Here is a 9,392-nt window from a genome sequence, read left to right on the forward strand (position 1 = left end):
GTAACAATCTGAAGTACCTGTCACAATAGCGTGTCATGAGGTAGTCCTCTGATGCATGGTAACTTCTTCTCCTTCTCATCAATCAGGGCCTCCGTGGTGCTATTCTGAATGGTTACACCCTATTTCCATTTCTTTTCTACATCTTGCATTAAATTGCTCATTTGTAAAAGCCATTAAGGAGGAAGCAATTTGAACTTTTACAGAATAAAAAACGGCTGTTACCTGTTCGCAAAAACTTTTTTCTCTGTCTCTCCCTCTTCCTGCCTCCCTCCCTACCCTCTCTCTCTCTCTCTTTCTCTTTTTTTTTCTTTTTCTTTTTGAGCCCAGAGTCTCACTCTGTCACCCAGGCTGGAGTACAGTGGTACAATCTTGGCTCACTGTAACCTCTGCCGCCAGGAGCAAGTGACCCTCCCATCATACCCTCCTGAGTAGCTAGGACTACAGGTGCAGGCCACTACACCTAGCTAATCTTTTGTTTGTTTGTTCATTTATTTATTTATTTATGGTTTTGCTTTTTGCAGAGACAGGGTTTCCCCATGTTGCCCAGGCTGATCTTGAACACCTGGGCTCAAGCAATCCACCACCTCGGCCTCCACTTTTTTCTCATTCTTAATAAAGTGGAACAAACAGCAGCACATGTATTGAGTTATTACCATGCTCAATATAATGTTGTAAGTTCTTTACATGTATTAACTCTCCATAGTGGCCTCTGATGTAGCTACAAATGCCATTCCAATTTTACAGATGAGAAAATGAAGGAGGTAAACTTGCCCAAGATCATTCAGGAAGTAATGACAGGAAGTCCAGCTCCAGAGTCTGTGGTCTTCCCTACTCTAAACTACTACTCACCCTTCAAAACCCTGCTCAGAGGTTACCTCTGTAAAGGAAGAGTCAGTCTCTCCTGCTGTTCTTCCCCAGCACAGTCTCATTGCTCTACCGGGCACTTAGCACATCATAATGTAAAATGTGTTTGTTTATACGACATTTTTCTTTTTGTCAGGCTATGAAAAAAATCAAGGGCACAGGCCTAATTTCAATTAACTTTGGATTTATAACAGAAAATTCAACACCTATCAATTACTTAATGGACATATACTGAGAGAATATATGTAGCTGAGTAATTTTTTCTTTTACAATTATTTTTCATTTCAGCTCTTGTTTTCCTTCAAGCTTTCATTATTTCACACAACATTTAAAGGATCACTTGGAGCAATATTAGTACCAGAAATTTCTTTTTCTTTTAAATGTGTGTGTTGAAACATTGGCTGGATTATTAAACATGACTTCTTTACTTTTTCAAGCAGCAACATAACATCCAAGGATAAGTATGAATTTTTCTTTTGCAAAAACATTATTTCCAGAAAAACATATTTCTGATTTTGTAACATGAGCTAATAGGATAATAGTATTTGATATATTGGGATTTTCTTTACAGGCGATTCATCAAGAATGCATTTATTCTATAAAATAATGGATACTTGATTTTCACTGCGGAAATATTCACAGCTCTAGAGACACTCGAGCCGGTAGCAGAACTGAAAAGATGCCAAAATTCTCATCTCTAGTCTGCTCTCTAACCATAGCCAATGCAGGGGTTAAAATTAGGCACACCACAACTGTTAAATATGAATAATTACATTGATTTCTAATAGCTCCTGATTAAAACAATTCATATTACCCAACTATCAATGAATATGGTAACCTCATTACTTTCTTGCCTTTCACTTAAACATGGCTTTGCAAAAAAAAAGCTCTGTTTTTCTGGAGTCACTGAAGTAAACGAATCATGATTCTGTCTAGAAAGGAGTGTTTCTGTGTCTTTGTTTCACAAAACAGCATCGGCTTCCAGATTCTATGGCAGTCGCTGCAGTGTCCACTTCTAATCTAACAGAACAGCGGCAACAACAAACGAAGATCTAGAGACAGAATCCACATGAAAAACAACCCAATTCAACCCTAAACAATAATGATAAATCAGCAGAGGAAATGAAAGAGCTCGGTGATGGAGAGGTTTGATTTTATTGACAACACATTGGTGACTTTCTTTTGACTTGAGTATGAACTAATGCTCCCTTCTGTTTTTACTTGAATATGGCCCCAGCTGCAGTCACCCTACTGCTAGAAATGGAAACGTTCTAAAAAACAGAGCTAATCCAATCATTCTCTTTCAATAACTCCCGGGTTCCTATGGAATACAATTGTTATCTCTAAAGTTCTTATACCCCAAATGCTCTAACCAAATTGGACTAAGAGTACTTATATTCATGTACCAAATATTCCCCTTCTTTGGGCCTTTACTGACATCATACTTTCTGTTTGGAGTTCTCCTGCTTCATCTTGGCATCTCTACATCTGTATGTTTATATTTTGTATCTTCTGTATATTGTGGTATTTCGATATTTTTAAAACTTTCTGGCTGGGGAGAGACTGCCTTTCTTGTCAGAGATAGCAAAGGGCTCAGCTGCATGCCTTTGATATGCAATCTAATCAATTCACAACCAGATGTCCTCTAGCTGGCTCATATATTCCAGGAGGCGATATTCCTCTGCCTTTCCAAAGCCAGGTACTAGGTAGATAGGGACCACCTCTATAGCTTACAGTCCCCTGAAATTACTCAAACTAGCAAATCCCAAACTGTTTACCCAGCCCTGCCTTGCCTTAACCATGGAAACCCCAACAAAAGTGGTGGCAAAGGTTGTCACCTTGCTTGTGCCCCTTGTCTGCCTCCTGACCAAAGCTGGCGCTTTCCTATGTGACCCTGCATGCCGTGGCACGTCTCCTGTTGCTAGGACCTGTGAGTATAATAAACTTTGTTTTCCTAAGCCTCTCCTGCATCCCCTCACATGGCTGCACCTGACTGATGATCACATAAAGGAACACAGCACAACATCTCATCCATCAAGCCTTCTCTACTTAGCCAAAGCCGGAGGATACCTGTACACATTCTCTGAGCTCATGGTTTTGTGGACCCTGCAGGGACTGTCCTTCCAGGGCTAGCCAATTCCTAAAAATGGTAAAGGCCTCATCCGGGAGCACACCTTTTATACACAAACCAATCCAAAGCCCATAAAAACCTCTTCCTTTACCTTCTGGACCCCCATTCCCGTAGCCTAATCTCCCCAGGGCTGGTACCAGACAACCAATAGCAACTCCCGTGCTCCAGAGCCTGCTGAAATTATTCAAAGGAGCCAACCCTAAGCCTATTTATCCTGCCTAGCCCATCTCTTTCTATGGAAACCATGAAAAGGCTCTTTCCCCCAGCTTCCCCTCACTCTCCTTTCCTCCTGGAGGATGGTGTTTCTCTGGGTGGCCCTGCGTGGTATGGCGTGTCCATTCCTCTTGGGAATGGTGAGTAACAAGTGTTCTTTTCCAATGCTGTCTCCTGATTTGTTGGCTTCATCATACCTGAACAGTAAAATCTACATTTTAAAAACAGGTATTATTGTTGGTATACTAGCTGTCCCCTGGCAGATTGAAAATGCCAAAGGTATAAAACTGGGATTTCTTTGTCTTTGTACTTCATACAATGCTCTGCTTAAAACTGGTTGCAAATCATTTGTTATTGTCTTACTGTTCTGCAGGCATCCAATCTATATCTGTTTATTTGCATCAACCTTGTTTATGTTAGATGATAAGCTGATTCTAAGAAGGAAGAGGTTATCTGGCCTAATATGTGTTGAAGGGCAGTAATCATTATCCTCTGCCTCCATTGACACCTTATTAAGGAAATGCTCATGACCACATCATAATTGTCATATTAGTATTTGGCTGGAGATGATCAAGTTGCTAAGATTGGTTTAATATTCCTGGAAGGATGAAGAAAGGAGCTAGAACTAGGCCAGGCGCGGTGCCTCATGTCTGTAATCTCAGCACTTACAGGAGGCAGAGGTGGGTGGATCATGAGGTCAGGAGATCAAGACCATCCCGGCCAACATGGTGAAACCCCATCTCTACTAAAAATACAAAAATTAGCTGGGTGTGTTGGTGCGTGCCTGTAATCCCAGCTACTCAGGAAGCCAAGGCAGGAGAATTGCTTGAACCAGAGAGTTGGAGGTTGCAGTGAGCCAAGATTGTGCCACTGCACTCCAGCCTGGCAACAGAGCGAGAGTCCGGGAAGGAGGGAAGGAGGGAAGGGAGGAAGAAGGAAGGGAAGGGAAGGGAAGGGAAGGGAGGAAGGAAGGAAGGAAGGAAAGCAGGCAGGCAGGAAGGCAGGCAGGGAGGGAGGGAGGAAGGAAGGGAGGAAGGAAGGGAGGAAGGGAGGAAGGAAGGAGAAGATGGTGCCACTGCACTCCAGCCTGGCAACAGAGTGAGACTCTGTCTCAAAACAAACAAACAAACAAACAATAAAGAAAGAAACTAGAACCAATAGTTGTCCAGTACCTGGTTCAAACTAGGTATTGTGCTAAGTACTTTACAATGAAAACGCCATCACGTGAATTTACCAAGGACCTACAAAGTGGTATGTATCATATATGACACTTTACATTTTCTCTAAATCTTTCAATAGCCCTATGGCTTTTATTATCCTACTTTATAGATGATAACACCGAGGCTTGCAGAGTTTGAGCAACTTGCTCAAAGCCACATAGTTGTAAGCAATAGAACATAATCCAAAATCAGGTACAATTCCAAAGCCAGGTATAATTCATTTGAACAGAACTATCTGAATGGTTACCATTATCAGCAGCACAGTTAAGTAATTAATTGTACCAATAGTTTAGTTGCTTATAGATTAATATGAAGAAAAAGTTGAAAACATATACTATTAAAGGCCAGGCACGGTGGCTCACGCCTGTAATCCCAGCACTGTGGGAGGCCGAGATGGGCAGATCACGAGGTCAGGAGATCAAAACCATCCTGACTAACACGGTGAAACCCCATCCTACTAAAAAAAAATATTAAAAATTAGCCAGGCGTGGTGGCAGGTGCCTGTAGTCCCAGTTACTCGGGAGGCTGAGGCAGGAGTTATACATATAAATCAACAACCACAACAAGGTATGGTCTATATTCAGAGTACAATTGGAGTTTGGAAGAAAAAACAACTCTACCAGGGGAGTAAGGGATGGTTTTATACAAGAGTTTCTACATGACATGAGTGCAGCCAGGGTAGAGAGGAGTGAAGGGTAATGAGGAAGGGATTGGCTTTCTAGTAAAGGGGCACGGCACAGCAAGGAGAATGCTGGAATCCAGAAAGAGATGAGAGCAAAAATTAAGGACTCTGAACTCTATTCTACAGGTTCATATTTCTGAAGCTCATATTGTTAAGAGACTTCGTATGGGAAAAAGACAACTGTGGACAAATACCAAATCTTCTTCTAAGAGTCAAAGGGAATACTGTGATAGTATAAGCTCTTGTTTGTCCTATGGTAAAAACAAAACATCAGCATCAATGAAAAAATCAAAATGACCTATTGAACTTGAATGCAGCATTTTGTTTATTTCCTCCCACTACTATCATTGTTTGGAAAACCTCTTGGGAAAAGCTAGCGTAGGTAATGGAAAGCCACTGAAACACAGAGTTCCATCTTAGAATAACCATTCTGGCATCAATGTGAATGATGGGCTGAAAAGAAATACGGCTGGAGATGGTTGAGTTGTGACACCAGTAGTATCTAGGATGATACGTGGAACGGAGTAGCTTCTAATTCATGCCTATTAATTAGAGTGAAATGTGTTATTTAATACAATTAAGCCACCTGCGTTTACAGATGACAAGAAAGTACCTTTTACAATACAGGATTGTAGACACCCAGAAATGTTTCAGAGGAAAAGTAGATATGGGAAGGCGGAGTCCATTCATGGATGCTGGGGTGAGCCTTCAAGAAACTCCTGGTTAGCCCACTATTTCCCGGTGTCTCTGGAGAAACCTTGAGGAATCACCTTTGGGTTTGTTTCCATATCAACATAGCCCCATAGACGATAATGGAGGCTAGAATGTACACAACATATGGTATATGTTCATCCCAACAAGAACCATAGGGCATAGGTTCTTCGTATTGCCCTAAAAAACCACACACTGCAGGACATTGATAAGAGTCTAGCTGGCCCCAAGCTTTGTGTGGGAAGAGGAGGAATGCCTTCCTCTGTTTACTACACGCTGGGAAGCAGATTCATCTGCCTTATTGGGGAAGGCATATTTCTTGAGCAGAAGTCACTGTACTGGGCTCTTTTCTCCCTCATTTAACCCTTGCACCACCACCTTGAGATAAGCAGCACTACCTTCCATTTTATGGATAAGAAAACTACCAGGTCATCTTCCTGATCTCATTTAATTTTCACAGCAATCTTTCAAGACACACTTTTTTAAAAAATCTATATTTTTCACAAAACATATGAACAGCATATGGCAGAGCCAGGGTTCAAACCCAGGCTTCTTCCACTTCAAAGCCCAAGGTTTTCCTTGACTGACTCTCTATTTGGTCCACTTTGAACAATAAACTCTAGAGAAAGCACATCAGTTTAAAGTTTAAAAATCCTTCATAGATTTTATTGAAAATGAAGCTGCAGTAAGTGATGATGTCTTTAGGCATTTGAATCTTACTATCCATATTTTCTTCTCTCCCCTTCCCTCCTTTGCTCCATACCCTCCCTTTCCCCAGTGGGTAACTTGGTGAGAAAATGGAGCAAGCAAGGGAACCGGCAAAAACAGTGTTGTTTCTGCACCAGGGTTTCAGAAACAGGTGAACCATGAGCACAGCTGTCACCTTGGTTAGGGGTGCCATGGCTGTCGAGGTTAAACGGCACATGAAAGGTAGGCAGGGAAGTCACATTTGGCTAAGAACACCATGATCAGCACATAGATGCTTCATAAATGTTTACTAAACTGAATTTAATGTTTTTACACAGTCAGGAAAAATTTCCTCTAATTGGGAACAGTGATAGCTCTATACCCTTACACTATGAAATAGGCAACATTTGAGATTCTAGCCCAATCATTCAAGATGTATGGTGTAGTCATTTAAAATGGCGTTTTAAAGCACTTTTAAAGTGGCTTTACAATAAGTGGCTATACATAAGGCCTGCTTTAACATTATTAATTCACCCTTCCCTGAAAAAAACTCAATGATGTAAACTGACATTGAGTCATGACATCTAAAGAGACAATATTGCCATGCCAGAGTAAATATTAAATCACATTATCCGAAATCCTTGTGGGAATGGCCTTGCAATGTCAAGACCATGGAAAAATGATGTGAAATCAAGTTCATAGAAATTTGACTTAGATGTTCAAAATAAAATGAATCTCTCTCATTGGGTGTGCACTGGGAAGAGATTACAGTAGCAAAATGATTACACAAGGATGGCAGAATGTTTCTATGACGATAATGGAGGCTAGAATGAAATGGATTTTACTCTGTTTCATGGTATGACCACACTGATGTAACCCTTCAGCAAGCATTTTTCAAACTTACTACAAGAGATTCTAGGATGCAAAAATAAAGCAGGGTGGGGTATGTGTGGTCCTTGTCATCCTGCGCCTCCCAGTTAAGGAAGTGACGGCCTTAAGAATGCATGAGCAGGTTTTCCTCTCACAAAGAGCACTTAACACTTGCCTGAAAGCATGAGAAGGTGCTCACTGTGATAGAGTGCAGAGGGGCAAAAGGTATTTCAGGCACAAGTCTGGTGGTGATTAGAAAAAAACAAGCATGTTCCAAGACTGAAATAGTATGCTGGGGCTCAAGGCAGCCTCAGGCAAGTGGCAAGAGACACTGTGGAAGGGCAGGCAGCTCTCAGGTCTGAACGATCTTTTATGACAGACTTCAAATGAAGTGCAAATTGATGAAGAATTGTGTTCCAGGTCTCACAGAGAGCAGATGAGAATCAAGACCCAATCTAGGCTAACTTTGAAGCCAGGCTGTGTCTTACACAACACCACTCTCAGATCAAAGGGATAAGGTTGGAATGCTGTATTTTGGAAGTAATACTACATCCTAGCCCTCCAATTTGAGTTGCATCATCTGCTGAAGTGGGGGAAGGAGGACCTTGATCAAGATCACATCCTGCTCTTTATTCTATGTGATTTGTATAGCTTGCTCCGAGTCTTCAGTCTGATTCCATTTGAGCCAGGCCCCGACCAATAACTGCAGCTGATTCTCAGACTTGGTCACCTTTCAGCAAGGCTCAATCACACCTCTACCTTATCATGCATGTACAAGATGCACTGGGGCACCTGCCATCTTCCTGATAATGGCAGGCTGCTAAGGATGTTAGCACGCACCTGCAGCTGTCCAGTGGCCCCCAATTTAGTAGTCATAACTGTCGCAGGCTAATGCAACCTGACAGAAAATGTGGGCTGGGAAGCTCATCATTACCAAATGACTCATGGCCCAGTACACCCGGTGTCCTCCCAAAACACATGACTAAAGCCCCAGCAGTGATCTTCCCAAGAGTCTCTTTTTTCTCTTTTGCAGATTCTCCAACATATGGAGAGGATCAGATGAACACCCTGCTTCCTCACCCTCTGCCCCAGTCCCATGGGAAACAGCTGACTGTCTCCACCTCTCCCTCAGCCTTCCCAACTCCTGTGCCACCACACAGATCCTGAACCACTATCCCAGGCTACTGTTTCCCGCCTGCTCTGTCACATAACGCCTGTAACAGGCAAGGGCTGGCCAGATGATTCAATGTCCTTACATTGTTGAGAAACAGAGCCCCAGACCTCTTTCTGCTGGATACTGTCACTGGTGGCTGGTGATGGGAAGCACAGAGAGTGCATTTAAGGAAAACCTGTGCCAAGCAAGGCAAGAATACGCTTACTAAGCAGGCATATGGAAGCCCAGGAAAATCAGGACCTCTCCAGTGCTCTCCCTGCACAGTTATTTGGATGGTGTATGAGAGAGTTATGTGTTCTCCACATGTTCTTTTCGTGCAGCTTCACAGTCTAAGGTGCCAAAGCCCTGCCCACACAATGTCCCAAAGAAACCCTGACATCCAGTGGGAACACAGCCATATCTTGGCCTGCCATAGAGCCTAGGCCATTTTAATTTCAGTTCCTTTCAAATTGAAATGAAGGTAGCTGGGTTGAATACTACTGCATGGAGACTTATTTAAAATCTCTAGCATAGTGACTCCAGTGAAATGTCACCACACTGCCAAGCGCACAGGACAATGTGACTCACGGGTGACTTTTGCCTCCAGCTCTGCTATGCCGACCGCCCCTACGGTACCCTGATGACTTTCCAGCCATACGCTGCTTGCCTCCCCACACATGGAAATGGAGGAACTTGGGGAGATAAGCAGTGCACCCTTTGAAGGGAAATGTATTCAGAGGCCAGAAGTGATGCCAAGTGGAAGGAGTGTTACAAGGTCTCTATGGGGCTTTGAGCTTTCCTTGCTTCCCTCAGAGACCACAGCACAGTGCTGAGCCATGCTCCACAAGGCTGAGCCAAGAA

At 42.7% G+C, this 9,392-nt stretch overlaps 1 protein-coding gene across 1 annotated transcript in view; it reads right to left on the reverse strand.

Annotated features, from left to right (window-relative positions):
- Nucleotides 1-9,392, reverse strand: part of RYR3 (ryanodine receptor 3) — a 400,958-nt gene that overhangs the window by 311,670 nt on the left and 79,896 nt on the right. The window lies entirely within an intron of this gene.

This window comes from Colobus angolensis, unplaced genomic scaffold (assembly GCF_000951035.1).
Source record: "Colobus angolensis palliatus isolate OR3802 unplaced genomic scaffold, Cang.pa_1.0 Scaffold97, whole genome shotgun sequence".
NCBI lineage: Eukaryota > Metazoa > Chordata > Mammalia > Primates > Cercopithecidae > Colobus > Colobus angolensis.